Source organism: Pipistrellus hanaki (assembly GCF_964339955.1).
Source record: "Pipistrellus hanaki genome assembly, chromosome: 18".
NCBI classification, from domain to species: domain Eukaryota; kingdom Metazoa; phylum Chordata; class Mammalia; order Chiroptera; family Vespertilionidae; genus Pipistrellus; species Pipistrellus hanaki.
The window spans coordinates 12,513,168-12,527,377 of record NC_140520.1 but is presented as its reverse complement, the minus strand read 5'-3'; the positions used below and the strand labels follow the sequence as shown (position 1 = coordinate 12,527,377).

Here is a 14,210-nt window from a genome sequence, read left to right as displayed (position 1 = left end):
TTTCTCAACAGAAACCATGCAGGCCAGACGGGAATGGCAAGAAATATTCAAGGTGATGAATAGCAAGAACCTACAGCCAAAAATACTCTACCCAGCAAAGCTATCACTCAGAATCGAAGGTCAGATAAAGAGCTTCACTAATAAAAAAAAGCTAAAGGAGTTCATCACCACCAAACCAGAATTATATGAATTGCTGAAGGGGGTTCTTTCAGAAGAGAAAGTAAATAAAGATAAAAATATGAACAACAAATACGTAACTATCAACAAGTGAATCTAAAAACCAAGGAAATTAAAAAAAAAAATCTGATGAACAATATTAACTGTTGAATATAATAGAATCAGAGGTATGGAAGGGGAGTGAACTGATGATTCTTGGGGAAAAGGGGACAGGGGAATGTGGGAAGAGACTGAACATAAACTGTGCACCTATGGATGAGGACAATGGGGGTTGGGGAAAGGGCAGAGGGTGGGGTGGGAAGGGGGCGGAAAAGGAACACTTGTAATAATATGAACAATAAAAATTTATTTAAAAAAAAAAAAAAAAAAGAGCTCAGTGAATGTTAGCTGTTATTAATAATGTTCCTTGATATTGGGTTTGTTTACTATTTTCACTCTTCGTATTAGTTTCTTTTAGCCAATCTGTGGCTACCTCCTTGTTTTACTGTGGGCAGAACTTTTGAGTTAGATTTGATTGATTGAAAGATCTGGAATCAGCAAACTATAACCACTGCTTGTTTCTGTAAAGTTTTATTGGAACATAGCCACACTCATTTGCTCATAACAGCAGAGTTTAGTAGTTGGCCCACACAGTCTGAAATATTTACTGTGTGGCCCTACACAGAAAAATTTTCCAGACCCCTGGTGTAGATCAACGTCTTTTTTTTTGTCCCCCCCCCCCCCCCCGAAAAGTGAGCCAGGAAGAAATCCTAGAAATCAAAAGGGAAGTAATTAAAATAGGCATTTAAATGGACCAGAAGGAATTAATCATTTCAGGTTTGTAGGAATGGGATTTTGTAGCTTTGGGAATAGTAAGAAGAGGGCCCGTTATAGCTGATATCAGTTAAGGGAAAGTATTTACAATTTGGAGTTGGTTAGGCAATAATAGTACTTGCCTAACATTAATTTATTAATGTTAATAAATGCAATAGTCTATTAAGAACATTTCATAGTAGTGGGTATTAAAGGGAAATATAAAAAAGGAAGGTTTGCTGCCAAGTAGTTTGCATTAAACCTGGTAAATAATATTAATTGGTGGGTTACCTATTAGACAAGCATATTAGAGTATGGAAGCAGTTTCCCAAGTGGTCTGTGACTCCTGGGGATTTCATCCTAGATCCTTTCAGAGAGTCTTGTGATCAAAACTATTTTATAATAATGCAAAAGCATTTTTGCCTTTTTCACTGTGTTGACATTTGCACTGATGATCTAAAATCAATAGTGAGTAAAACTGCTGGTGCCTTAGCATGAATCAAAACAGTAGCACCAGACTATAGAAGTGATCATTGTATTCTTCATTGTCATACATTTAAATTTCAGGAAAAATACAACCCAGTTCCACTAAGGATGTTCTTTATGAAGCAGTAAGATTGAATTTTATATAATTTCAGAACATGGCTTTTGAATATTTTGTGTGTTAAAATGGGAAATACTCATTATGCATTTTAGCTATATATTGAAATACAATGGTGTCTCAAGGAAAAGTATGAGTGAGTTGCAAGCTAACTAGCTGCTTTCTTCATAGAACGCTGTTTTTACTTGAAAGAATAATCTATGAACTGTGGTCTTTAGATTTGTGTATTTGGCAGACATATTCTTGAAAAATTTTAAGGAAAACAACTATTTGTGCCTAGTAATAAAACTTAAATAAAATTAAACCATGGCCAAAACCGGGTTGGCTCAGTGGATAAAGAGTCAGCCTGGGGACTGAAAGGTCCCAGGTTTAATTCTGGTCAAGGACATGTACCTTGGTTGCAGGCACATCCCCACTGGGGCACGGGGGGTGGTGCAGGAGGCAGCTGATCGATGTTTCTATCTCATCGATGTTTCTAACTCTCTATTCCTCTCCCTTTCCTCTTTGTAAAAAATCAATAAAATTAAAAAAAAAAATTAAACCCTGAGTTTGACAGCTTCCCAGAGCTTACTTTCCCAGTGCTATTAATGGTAATGTTAATAAATGCAATTTAAAAATAAATCTTTATTGTTGAGAGTATTACATATGTCTTCCCCATCCCCTCATTGCCCCCTTCTACCCAATTCCCTCCCCACCTTAGGCTTTCACCTTAGGCTTTATTTCACCTTAGGCTTTATTGTCTGTGTCTATAGGTGATGCATATATGCAATAAAGTATTTCATTAATCTCTCTCTGCCCCCTTCCCTCCTCCCTTCTGAGATTCATCAGTTTGTTTCATGTTTCCATGCCTCTGGTTCTGTTTTATCCCTCAGTTTATTTTTATTAGATTGCTTGTTCGTTTATTTTTATTTTTAGATGAAATTGTTGATAGATATATATTTATTACCATTTTATTGTAAATATTTTTAAAAATATATATTTTATTGATTTTTTTTTTACAGAGAGGAAGGGAGAGAGAGAGAGAGCCAGAAATGTCGATGAAAGAGAAACATCGACCAACCCGCAACCACCGTACATGCCCTTAACTGGAATCGAACCTGGGACCTTTCAGTCCGCGGACCGACACTGTACCACTGAGCCAAACCGGTTTCGGCTATTGTTAATATTTTTTATCTCTTCCTCTTCCTCTTCTTAAAGAATATCCTTCAGCCGAAACCAGTTTGGCTCAGTGGATAGAGCGTCAGTCTGTGGACTAAAAGGTCCCAGGTTCGATTCCGGTCAAAGGCATGTACCTTGGTTTCGGGCATATCCCCAGTAGAGGGCATATCCCCAAGAGGCAGCTGATTGATGTTTCTAACTATCTCCCTCCCTTCCTCTCTGTAAAAAATCAATAAAATATATATTTAAAAAAGAAAAAGAATATCCTTCAACATTTCATGAACTAGTGGTGATGAACTCCTTTAGCTTTTTCTTGTCTGTGAAACTCTTAATCTGACCTTCAATTCTAAATGATAGCTTTGCCGGGTAGAGTAATTTTGGTTGTAGGTTCTTGCTACTCATCACTTTGAATATTTTTTGCTGCTCCCTTCTGTCCTGCAAAGTTTCTGTTCAGAAATCAGCTTACTCTTATGTGGGTACTCCCTTGTAGGTAATTGCTTTTCTGCTTTTGAGATTCTCTCTTTGTCTTTAACCCTTGACATTTTAAGAAATTATGTATTTTTATTGATTTCAGAGAGGAAAGAGGGAGAGAGAGAGAGAAACATCAATGATTAGATAGAGTCATCTATCGGCTGCCTCCTGCACTCCCCCTACTGGGGATCAAGACCACAATCTGGGCATGTGCCCCTGACTGGAATTGACTCCAGGACCCTTCAGTCTGCAGACTGACACTCTGTCCACTGAGCAAAATTGGCTAGGGCTAACCCTTGGCATTTTAATTATGATGTGTCTTGGTGTGGACCTCTTTGAGTTCCTATTGTGTGGGGCTCTCTGCGCTTCCTGGACAGTAAGTCTACTTCTTTTACCAGGTAAGGGAAGTTTCCTGTCATTTTTTCTTTTTGTTGTAGTTAATCCTTACCCGAGGATATTTTTCCATTGATTCTTAGGGAAAGTGGAAAAGAGAGGGAAAGACAGAAAGAAACATCCATGTAAGAGAAACACATTGATTGGTTGCTGCCTGCTAGAGCTCTGACCAGGGCCCAGGCCAGGGAGTAGTCTGCAACCGAGGTATGTGTCCTTGACTGGAATCGAACCCGGAACCTTTGGTTTGCAGGCCGATGCTATCCACTGAGCCGAACTGACTAGGGCTGTCATTTATCTTGCTCTCTCTTTTTCTTCTTTTGGCACTGCCATAATGCGAATGTTGGTACACTTGAAGTTGTCCCAGAGGCTCTTAATACTATCTTCATATTTTTGGATGCTTTTTTCTTTTTTATTTTCTGATTGGGTGTTTTTTGGTTCCTCGTATTCCAAATCGTTGACTTCTTGTAAAGTTAGTTCAGTTCATGTATGCTTAATTTCTGACTGGTCCTTTAACATGTCATTGATGTTCTCACTAAGATCCTTGCAAGTCTCAACTAAGTCCCTTGGAGCTTCATTACGATCCTTGAGTTAACCTTATAACCATTGTTTTGAACTATGTGTCTGGTAGTTTGCTTGCTTCCATTTCATTTAGATTTCTTTTTTCCCCCAGGAAAATTCTGCTATTCTTTCATTTGTGACATGTTTCTTTGTCTCCCCATTTTGGCTGCTTCCCTGTAGAGTTGCAATGCCTGTTAGGTTAATTGGTGTATCTATAATAAATTATCTCAATTTGAGTATGGGTGTGAATACTTGCTACAATGTAAGGGCATTCTGTCCAGGGTGGTTGGCTCCCACTTGCGCCCTGAGCTGCGGGAATAAGCTCTGGCCACTCTCAATCCTGAATTGGAATAAGCAGGTTGGAAAATAATTATCTTACTTATTTTTATTAATCTTTTAAAAATATAGATAGCTCATTTATCTCAGTCTTAATTTAGAAGTTTGGTAATGTTTTGTGACCAGAAACATGCCTTAGAAACTTAAGTTTATACCAGTTAGCCTATGGCAAATGGGTTTCATTATAAAACTGCAGTTTCCTGCTCTGGCTGAGTAGATCAGTTGGTTGGAGTGCCATTCCAGTATGCCAAGGTTGTGGGTTTGATCCCCGGTCAAGGCACATTACAAGAATCAACCAATGAATGCATAAATAAATGGAACAACAAATCAAAGTTTCTCTCTCTCTCTCTCTCTCTCTGTCTCTCTCTTTCTCTCTACCTCTTCCTCCCTCCCTTCCTATCTCTCTCTAAAATCAATAAGAAACATTTTTTTAAAGTTGCAGGTTCCAAGAACTTATTGATGTTGTTAAGTGAGGACTTACTGTATGTCGCATTTTGCTTATCCTTTCATCAGTTGGTGGACATTTGGGTTTTTTACCTTTTTTTGCTATTGTAAATAATGCTACCAGGAACATTTTTGTACAAGTCTTTGTTTGAATACCTATTTTCAATTCTTTTGGATATTTATCTATGAATGGAATTCCTGGGTCATAGGATAATTCTCTGTTTTTGATTATTCCAACTTTTTGAGGAACCACCAAACCATTTTCCAAAGCAACTGTACCATTTTACACTCCCACTAGCAATATACTAGGGTTCTACTCTTTCCACAACCTTGTCAACACTTGTTATTTTCTTTTTGATTATAGCCATTCTAGTGGGTGTGAATTGCTATCTTATTGTGTGTGTGTTTTTTTAAATATATTTTTATTGATTTCAAGAGGAAGGGAGAGCCGAAACCGGTTTGGCTCAGTGGATAGAGCATCGGCTTGCAGACTGAGAGATCCCGGGTTCAATTCCGGTCAAGGGCATGTACATTGGTTGCAGGCACATCTCCAGTAGGTTGATGTTCCTCTCTCATCAATGTTTCTAGCTCTCTATCCCTCTCCATTACTCTCTGTAAAAAATCAATAAAGTATATTTAAAAAAAAACAAAACAAGAGGAAGAGAGGGTTCATAGGTTGATGCTCAACCACTGAGCCATTCTAGCCAGGCCATTGTGGTTTTGATTTGCAGCTCTGATGACTAGTGTCATTGAGCATCTTTTCATGTATTAATTGGTCATTAGTATATTGTTGTTGTTTTTTTTAATATTTTTATTGATTTCAGAGAGGAAGGGAGAGAGAGATAGAAACATTAATGATAAGAATGAATCATTGATCAGCTGCTTCCTGCACACATCCTACTTGGGATCAAACCTTTTTGATTTTAGAGAGGAAGGGAGAGGGAGAGAGAAACATCAATGATTGGCTGCCTTCTGAGTCAGCAACAATCTACCAGCAACCCGGGCATGTGCCCTGATTGGGGATCAAACCGGCGACCTTTTGGTATATTGGATGACACTCAAACCAACTGATCCACACCAGCCAGGTCTGCCAAATTTATTTCTAACCTCTGGTTCATAATCTTGCCAGAAATAATCTATTATATATAAAAGTCTAAGAGATTGTTTGTCCAGTATCTATGACATACACTGACCACCAAGGGCCAGATGCTTAACACACAGGCATGGAAACATGGAACAGACTGATAATCTCAGAGGGAAGGGATGGGAGGGCAGGAAGAACCTCTAGCAGGATCTCCTAAGACCATCGGAAAACACAGATATTTACATTATGATTCATAATAGTAGCAAAATTACAATTAGCAACAAAAATAATTTTATGGTTGGGGGTCACCACAACATGAGGAATTGTATTAAAGGGTTGTGGCATTAGAAAGGTTGAGAACCACTGTTATATGCATACTAGAGGCCTGGTCTGCAAGGATTGGGCTGAAACCGGCAGTCTGACACCAGATTGCCAAGAGGTCATAAGCCAGGCCGAGGGACATCATTGTGCACCGGGCCTCTAGCTTAATATAATAAGCATTTACTTTAGGATCTGTATGTCCTGCATGTTTCTATCTTATGCAGAGATCAGAGTGGTTTCTTTTTGTTCCATGTTATCCAAATTTCTTAATGAGAAATTATTAATAGAGCTTAGGTATTCACATTGATACATATTCTTCTCAAGTCCTTATCCATACCCTTTTCTATTCCACCAGTTGCTGAATTCGAGATTGCTACCTGTAGGACTGTGTAGAAGCAACCTCTAAGATGATCCAATAAAATGGTACATTTGGAGATAATTTCACTCTTTTAGCATTTAAGATAAAACTTGTTCTATAACCATTTTGTTTTCCCTTAGGGGCTTTTAGCCCCACTTGAAGAATTGGTTTTGCAGTTTGGTTTGTGTGTGTGAGAGTTTCTTTGGGGAACTGAAATAGGTTGCAGAGTTAATTGCTGGAAATGATTGGCAGTAGGAAGCATTAGGTAGCTTGGAAGGAGCTCAGATATCTCATTCGCTCAGCCATCTGATGTACAGAACAGGACCATTGCTCTGTGATCTTTGCCAAGACCTGGAAGTGCAACTTGCTTCCACTTTGGTGGGAGACAAATTGACATTCATTCAGCTGTACACAGTTATAAGTAGAGGGCATGAGGCTACTCATCTCTGAAGCACTGCTTAGATAGAATTTATTTGTATGATTGTCACATGCATGAATTGGCATTAGAGAAACTTCATTAGGCCTACTACGGAATAAATACCTAGCGAGGCTGCTATTTATAACATTCTCCCTTCTCTAATATTACTAATTTAGTGCTATACAGAGCTATGAACATTTTTTTTTTAAGAGGGTAGAAGGGAAGAGGAAAGACAGATAGACACATCCATGTGAAAGACACATCTGTTGGTTGCCTCCTGCACCAGGGCCAGGATTGAGTCTGCAACCAAGGTATATGCCCTTGACTGAAATTGAACTCAGGACTCTTCAGTCGACAGGTTGATGTTCTATCCACTGAGCCAAACTGGCTAGGGCTATGAACATTCTTGAGGGATATTTGGGAGAAATTTTCACGAGGCCAAAACATTTGTGAGATTTTCCTAAGGTTTGTAGATGATTGCTGTTTCACTGCCATGTCCACTTCCCAGCTCTTGTTTCCTCAAAGTACAAAAATATGGTTACCCTCCCAGGGCGTAGGCCTAATTCAGATTTATTTGTCTGATTATGATAATATACTAGAGGCCTGATGCACAAAATTCGTTCAAGAGAAGGCCTTAGCCTCCCTCACAACCAGCCATGGCAGCTGCCTTGATCCTGTGGTTGCAGCCCCTGGCTCCTGGAAAGATGTCTAGTCTAATTAGCATATTATACTTTTACTATTAGAGATGGATATGGTAAAGACTTGGTTTATATGTGTGCTGCTGTTTTCATATGGGGTGCCTATGGTAGACAATAATTGAATAAAAGTGTTTATTGATAAAACAGAATGTTATAGGTGACCATCAATAAAATGAAGTTGGTATGAGAGTTGAAACCTACTTAACCATCCTTGGTGTGGTGGAAAGGGGGGTGTCCTGGGCATTGGAATTAGACCTAGGTTTTAATCATGACTCTCCTATTTATTTTGTGACCTTGAGCAGGTTTATTTAGTCTTTCTGAGTCTTAGTTATTTCTTTCTGAAAGGATGGGGATAATGTGGACTTCATAGGAATTTTCTGAGAATTAAATGAAATATTTATCAGCCAACTAAGTCACCCCTGCCAGTGCTTTAACATCTTTATTGAAACATATTTCACATATCCTAAATTTACCCATTTAAAGTATACAATTCAATGGTTTTAGTATATTCAAAATTGTGCAACTATCACACATAATCTAAAATTAGAACATTTTCATTACCCTAAAAAGAAACCCCCTACCTGTTAGCAGTTACTCCTTATTCCTCTCTCCTTAACCTTAGGAAACCACTTATCTACTTTGTTTCCATTCTACTCCAAGCCTTTTCTGGACTTTTCATATAAATGGAATCATACAATATATTAACTTTTATGACTGGCTTGCTTCACTTAGCTTAATGTTTTCAAATTTCATCTATGTTGTATCATATCAGTACTTCATTCCTTTTTATTATTATTGATTTTCTGAGAGAGAAGAATGTAGAGGGAGAGAGAGAGACATCAGTTTGTTGTTACACCCATTCATGCATTTATTGGTTGACTCCTGCATTTGCCCTGACCATCAAAACCACAATGTTGGTGTATTGGGACGACATTCTAACCAACTGAGCTACCTGACCAGGGCACTAAATTCCTTTTTATAGCTGTACAGTATTTCATTTTATAGATGTACATTTGTTTAATTATCAGTTGGTAAACATTTGGGTGGTTTCCACTTTTTAGCTATAATTAATAATGCTGCTATGAATATTTGTGTACAAATTTTTGTGTGGAGATAATGTTTTCAGTTCTCTTGGGTATATATCTAGCAGTGGAATTGCTGGGTTGTGTTTTAACTGTGTTTAACTTCATGAGTAACTTCCAGGCTCTTTTCCATTCCCATCAGTAGTGTATGAAGATTCCAATTTCTCTACATGCGCCTTTAACACTTATTATCTGTCATTTTAAATTATATCCACCTTTCTGTATTCTCACTTCTATGGTACTCTGTCCTTTTTGAAACATAGCTGCCTCACTTCTATGGTACTCTGTCCTTTTTGAAACATAGCTGCCTTTATCGCACTGTACCCTCATCCATCTCTTTAACTCAGGAGTCTGCCTGGCTCCCTCTCACTTCCCCCACACTATGTCCTAGAAACTCTTCTAAGGCAATAAATTAGGGCAGTTGTGGAGCTCATCCCATTGTCTCTTATTCCTCTGGGATCATTGTCCTTTGTGCTTAGTGTCCAGTGTCTTGAGACCCTTGTTTCATGTATTTTGTCTGGTTTTATTACTGCTTCAGGTGGGAGGGTAAATCCAACCTGTGTCACACCATCTTGGCCAGAAGTAGAAATAGCAGCATTGCTTTTAACATCTACAAATTGATACCTAAAAAGTGTTGAACTGGAGAATGGATTATTAAATTGTTTTTTTTTGTTTTGTTTTGTTTTTGCTGTGGAATCCTACACAGCCGTTAAAACAAATTAATTAGCCTGGCCAGAGTGGCTTGGTTGGTTGAGTGTCATCCCATGCACCAAAAGGTGGCCTGTTTGACTCCTGGTTAGGGTACATACCTGGGTTGCGGGTTTGATCCCCAGTCAGGGTGCTCACGGAAGGCAATTGATTGATGTTTTTCACATCCATGTTTTTTTCTCTCTAAGCATGTCCTCAGGTGAGGATTTTACTAGGGCCTCATTTATTTAGGTAAATTTTAAATACTATAAAAACTTAACATTGAAGAGCAAAATGAGCCCAGCTGGCATGGCTCAGTGGTTGAGTGTTGACCTGTGAAGCAGGAGGCCACTGTTCAATTCCTGGTCAGGACACATGCCCAGGTTACAGAGCTGGATCTCCAGTGTGGGGTGTGCAGGAGGCTGCTAATCACTGATTCTCTCTTATCATTGATATTTCTATCTCTTTCTCCCATTCCCTTCCTCTCATAAATCAATAAAATAATATATATTTTTAAAAAGCAGCTCTAGTATATGTTACTTAATTTTGCTTTTTAAAAAAGTATATTTTTAAATTTATTTCAGAGAGGAAGGGAGAGGGAGAGATAGAAAGATCAGTGAGAATCATTGATTGGTTGCCTCCTGCATGCCCCCTACTGGGGATCGAGCCCGCAACCCTGGGCATGTGCCCTGACCAGGAATTGAACTGTGACATTCTGATTCATAGGTCCACACTTGACCATTGAGTGACATCGGCCAGGCCAAGTGCTACTTTAAAAAATACAATTAATAAATGTATACAAACTATACTATGGATATATACATACGAAATAAACATTATAAAATATTAATGAGAGCCCTATCTGGTTTGGCTCAGTGGATAGAGCATTCATTGGCCTACAGACCAAAGGGTCCTGGGTTCAATTCCGGTCAAGGGCACGTACCTCGGTTGCAGGCTCCTCCCTGGCCCGGGCCCTGGTTAGGGCTCATGCAGGAGGTAACCAATTAGTATGTTTCTCTTACATCGATATTTCTGTCTTTCCCTCTCGCTTCCACTTTCTCTAAAATCAATGAAAAAATATCCTTGGGTGAGGATTTAAAAAATATGAGAATGATAATAAATTCATCATAATGAATTCTGGGAAGAGAGGGAGGAGTGAGAGTAAAGAATAGTTTGGGGGTAAAGTTACATGGGTGCTTCAACTGTATCTGTAATGTTTAATTTCACTGAAAATAAATTAGGAAGCCACATGTATGACAAATGACTAATGTCTAAAATACGTAAAGAACTCTCAAAACTCTACAGTAAGTAAAAAAAAACCAAACGGTTCAATTAGAAAATAGGCAAAAGACAGAAGTTTCACAAAGGAGGAATTACAGATGGCAATAAACACATAAAAAAGGATATTCAACATCATTAGCCACTAGGGAAATGCAAATTAAAACCACAGTGAAATACCACAACACACCTATCAGAATGGCTTAAATAAAAAATGTCAGCCCTAGCCAGTGTGGTTGAGTGGTAGAGTGTCAGCCTGTGCACTGGAGGGTCATGGGTCCATTTCTTGTTCAAAAGCACGTACCTGGGTTGCAGGACCAGGTGTGTGTGGGAGGCAGCTAATTAATATGTCTCTCTCACACCAATGTTTCTCTTTTCCCCTGCCCTTCTACTCTCTAAAAAATCTATGGAAAAGCTATCCTCACTCCTTGGGTGACAATTAAAAACAAAATAAAAAATAATAATGATAGCACCAAAATGCTAGTGAGGATATGAAGAAACTGGAAATATATGATGATATAACTGCTCTGGGGAGCAGATTGGCAATTTCTTATAAAACTAAACTTTCATTTGCTATGTGACTCAGCAGTCGTACTATTGGGCATTTATCCCAGATAAATGAAGACGTATGTTCCTCCAAAAACTTGTATATGAATGTAGTAGCTTTGTTATAGCAAAAAAACTAGAAAAAATTCAGTTGTCCTTCAACAGGTGAGTAATTGTGGTACGTCCACACCATGGGCTGATTATTCAGCAATAAAAAGGATCAAATTATCAATACAAGCAACAACTTGGTTGAATCTCAAGAAAATTACGATGCGTGAAAAAAATCCCAAAGTTAAATACTGTATATAATTCCAATTAATATATATATATTTTTTAAAGTATATTTTTATTGATTTTTTACAGAGAGGAAGGGAGAGGGATAGAGAGCCAGAAACATTGATGAGAGAGACACATCAACCAGCTGCCTCCCACATACCCCCCACCAGGGACGTGCCCGCAACATATGTACATGCCCCTGACCGGAATCGAACCTGGGACCCTTCAGTCTGCACACGACACTCTATCCACTGAGCCAAACCGGTTTCGGCAATATATATATTTTTAAGATTTTAAAATTGGTTTTGAGAGAGAGAGAGAGAGAGAAATAATGATGTGAAAGTGAAACATCCATCAATTGCCTCCTACATGGCTCCTACTGTGTCCACAGTCCATTCCATGCTTTCATGTTTCTGGATCCGTTTTGTTCATCAGATTCCACATATGAGTGTGATCATGTGATACTTGTCTTGTCTTTTTCTGACTGGCTTATTTTGCTTAGCATAGTACTCTCCAGGTCCTTCTATGCTGTCTTAAAGAGTAAGGGATCCTTTTTTACTGCTGCATAGTATTCCATGGTGTAAATGTATCATAGGTCTTTTAACCCACTCATGGACACTTGGATTATTTCCAGATCTTACTTATTGTAAACTGTGCTGCTATGAACGTAGGGGTGCATTCATTCTTTATGATTGGTGTCTTGGGTTTCTTGGGATATATTCCTAAAAGTGGGATTACTGGGTTAAATGGCAGTCCCATATTTAATATTTTGAGAAAACTCCATACTGTTTTCCATAATTGCTGCATCAGTCTGCATTCCCACCAGCAGTGTACTAGGCTAAGGTTCCTTGATCTTTCACAGAGAGGAAGAGAGAGGGATAGAGAGTTAGAAACATCGATGAGAGAGAATCATCGATCAGCTGCCTCCTGCACCCCCCCCACCGGGGATGTGCCCGCAACCAAGGCACATGCCCTTGCCCGGAATCGAACCTGGGACCTTTCAGTCTGCAGGCCGACGCTCTATCCACTGAGCCAAACCAGTCCTGGCCCTTTTCTCCACATTCTTATAGCACTTGTCACTTACTGATTTACTAGAGGCCAGTGCACAATACTTGTGCATAGGTAGGATCCCTAGCGGCTGCTGGCCGAGGCCTCCCTTCACACCCGTGGTGGCTTGGTGCCACCTGCTCACCTGCTCCATCTTGCTGAGGTCCCGCTCTCGTCAGGGCCCATCAGGTCTGGCAGCACCTCCACTGCCGCTTGCTGCCAGCACCGCATTGCCGACGCCCGCATGTTCCACGCCATCTCATGGTGGTCAGCACAGGTCTAACTCCTGGTGGTTTGAACTCCTGCCTGTGGGGACAATTTGCGTATTAGCCTTTTATTATATGCTAGATGTCTGACGCACAAAATCTGTGCAAGGAGCTCGGCCCTCGCAGCCTCGGCTTCATCCTGAAGGTCGCTATTTGGTCTAATTAGTATATTTGCTCTTTATTATATAGGAGGATTGATGTTACCATTCTGATAGGTGTGAGATGATATTTCATTGTTTCAATTTGCATCTCTCTGATGATAGTGACTTTGAGCATTTTTTTAATGTGTCTCTTTTGTTAAGTTGTATTGTTTCCTTATGTGTTTTGGATATTAACCCTTTATCAAATATATCATTGCCAAATACATTCTCCCATACAGTGGGCTCCCTTTTCATTTTGTTGATGGTTTCTTTTGTTGTGCAGAAGCTTTTTCTTTTGATATAGTTCCAATTTTTAATTTTCTCCTTATTTTCTTTGCCCTAGAAGATGTATCCATAAACATATTGCTATGGAGATGTCTGAAATTTTGCTGCCTATGGTTTCTTCTGGGATTTTTATGATTTCACAATTTACATTTTAAGTCCTTTATCATGTATGGTGTGGTGGACTTTCTACATTTCTTTTTTTTTTTTAATTATAAATCTTTATTGTTGAAAGTATTACATATGTCTTCTTTTTCCCCCTATTGATCCCTTTAGCCTGCCCAAAACCCCCACTCTAGGTCTTCAGCTCCTTGTTGTCTGTGCCCATGGGTTATGCGTACCATATATGTATACAAGGTCTTTGGTTGATTTCCTCCCACACACCCACTCTCTCCCACCTTCCCTCTGAGGTTCCACACACTGTTCCATGCTTGCTGTTGGTATTTTAATAGGAATTGCATTAGAATCTGTAGATTGCCTTGAGTAGTATGGATATTTTAATTATGTTAATTTTACCAATCCATGAACACTTGTTTCTGTCTTCCTCTATCTCTTTTTTCAATGTCCTGTAGTTTTCCAAGAACAAGTCTTTTATCTCCTTTAACTATTATCTGTTTTAAGAACTTTTTCGTCATCCTAGAGACTCTGTTTCCACAAATAATAACTCCTCACTCCCCTCCTCTCCAACTCAAGCCTCTGTTCTATTTTTTGTTTCTGTGAATTTGCCTATTCTAGGTACCTCAAATAAGTGGAACCATAAAATATTTGTCCTTCTATGTCCTTTACTTAGCATAATG

General features: G+C 39.0%; 1 protein-coding gene across 4 annotated transcripts in view; it reads left to right on the top strand.

Annotated features, from left to right (window-relative positions):
* Positions 1 to 14,210, top strand: part of GATAD2B (GATA zinc finger domain containing 2B) — a 66,749-nt gene that overhangs the window by 36,141 nt on the left and 16,398 nt on the right. Inside the window, exon 1 of one of the 4 annotated variants that reach the window (XM_084866798.1) lies at positions 3,688 to 3,796. The exons of 2 other annotated variants lie outside the window; for them this stretch is intronic. The gene's annotated coding sequence lies outside the window, so the exon portion shown is untranslated. Of the gene's footprint in view, positions 1 to 3,687; positions 3,797 to 6,695; positions 6,759 to 14,210 lie in introns of those variants that run through there. One more of the 4 variants, XM_084866797.1, reaches the window with a different exon arrangement.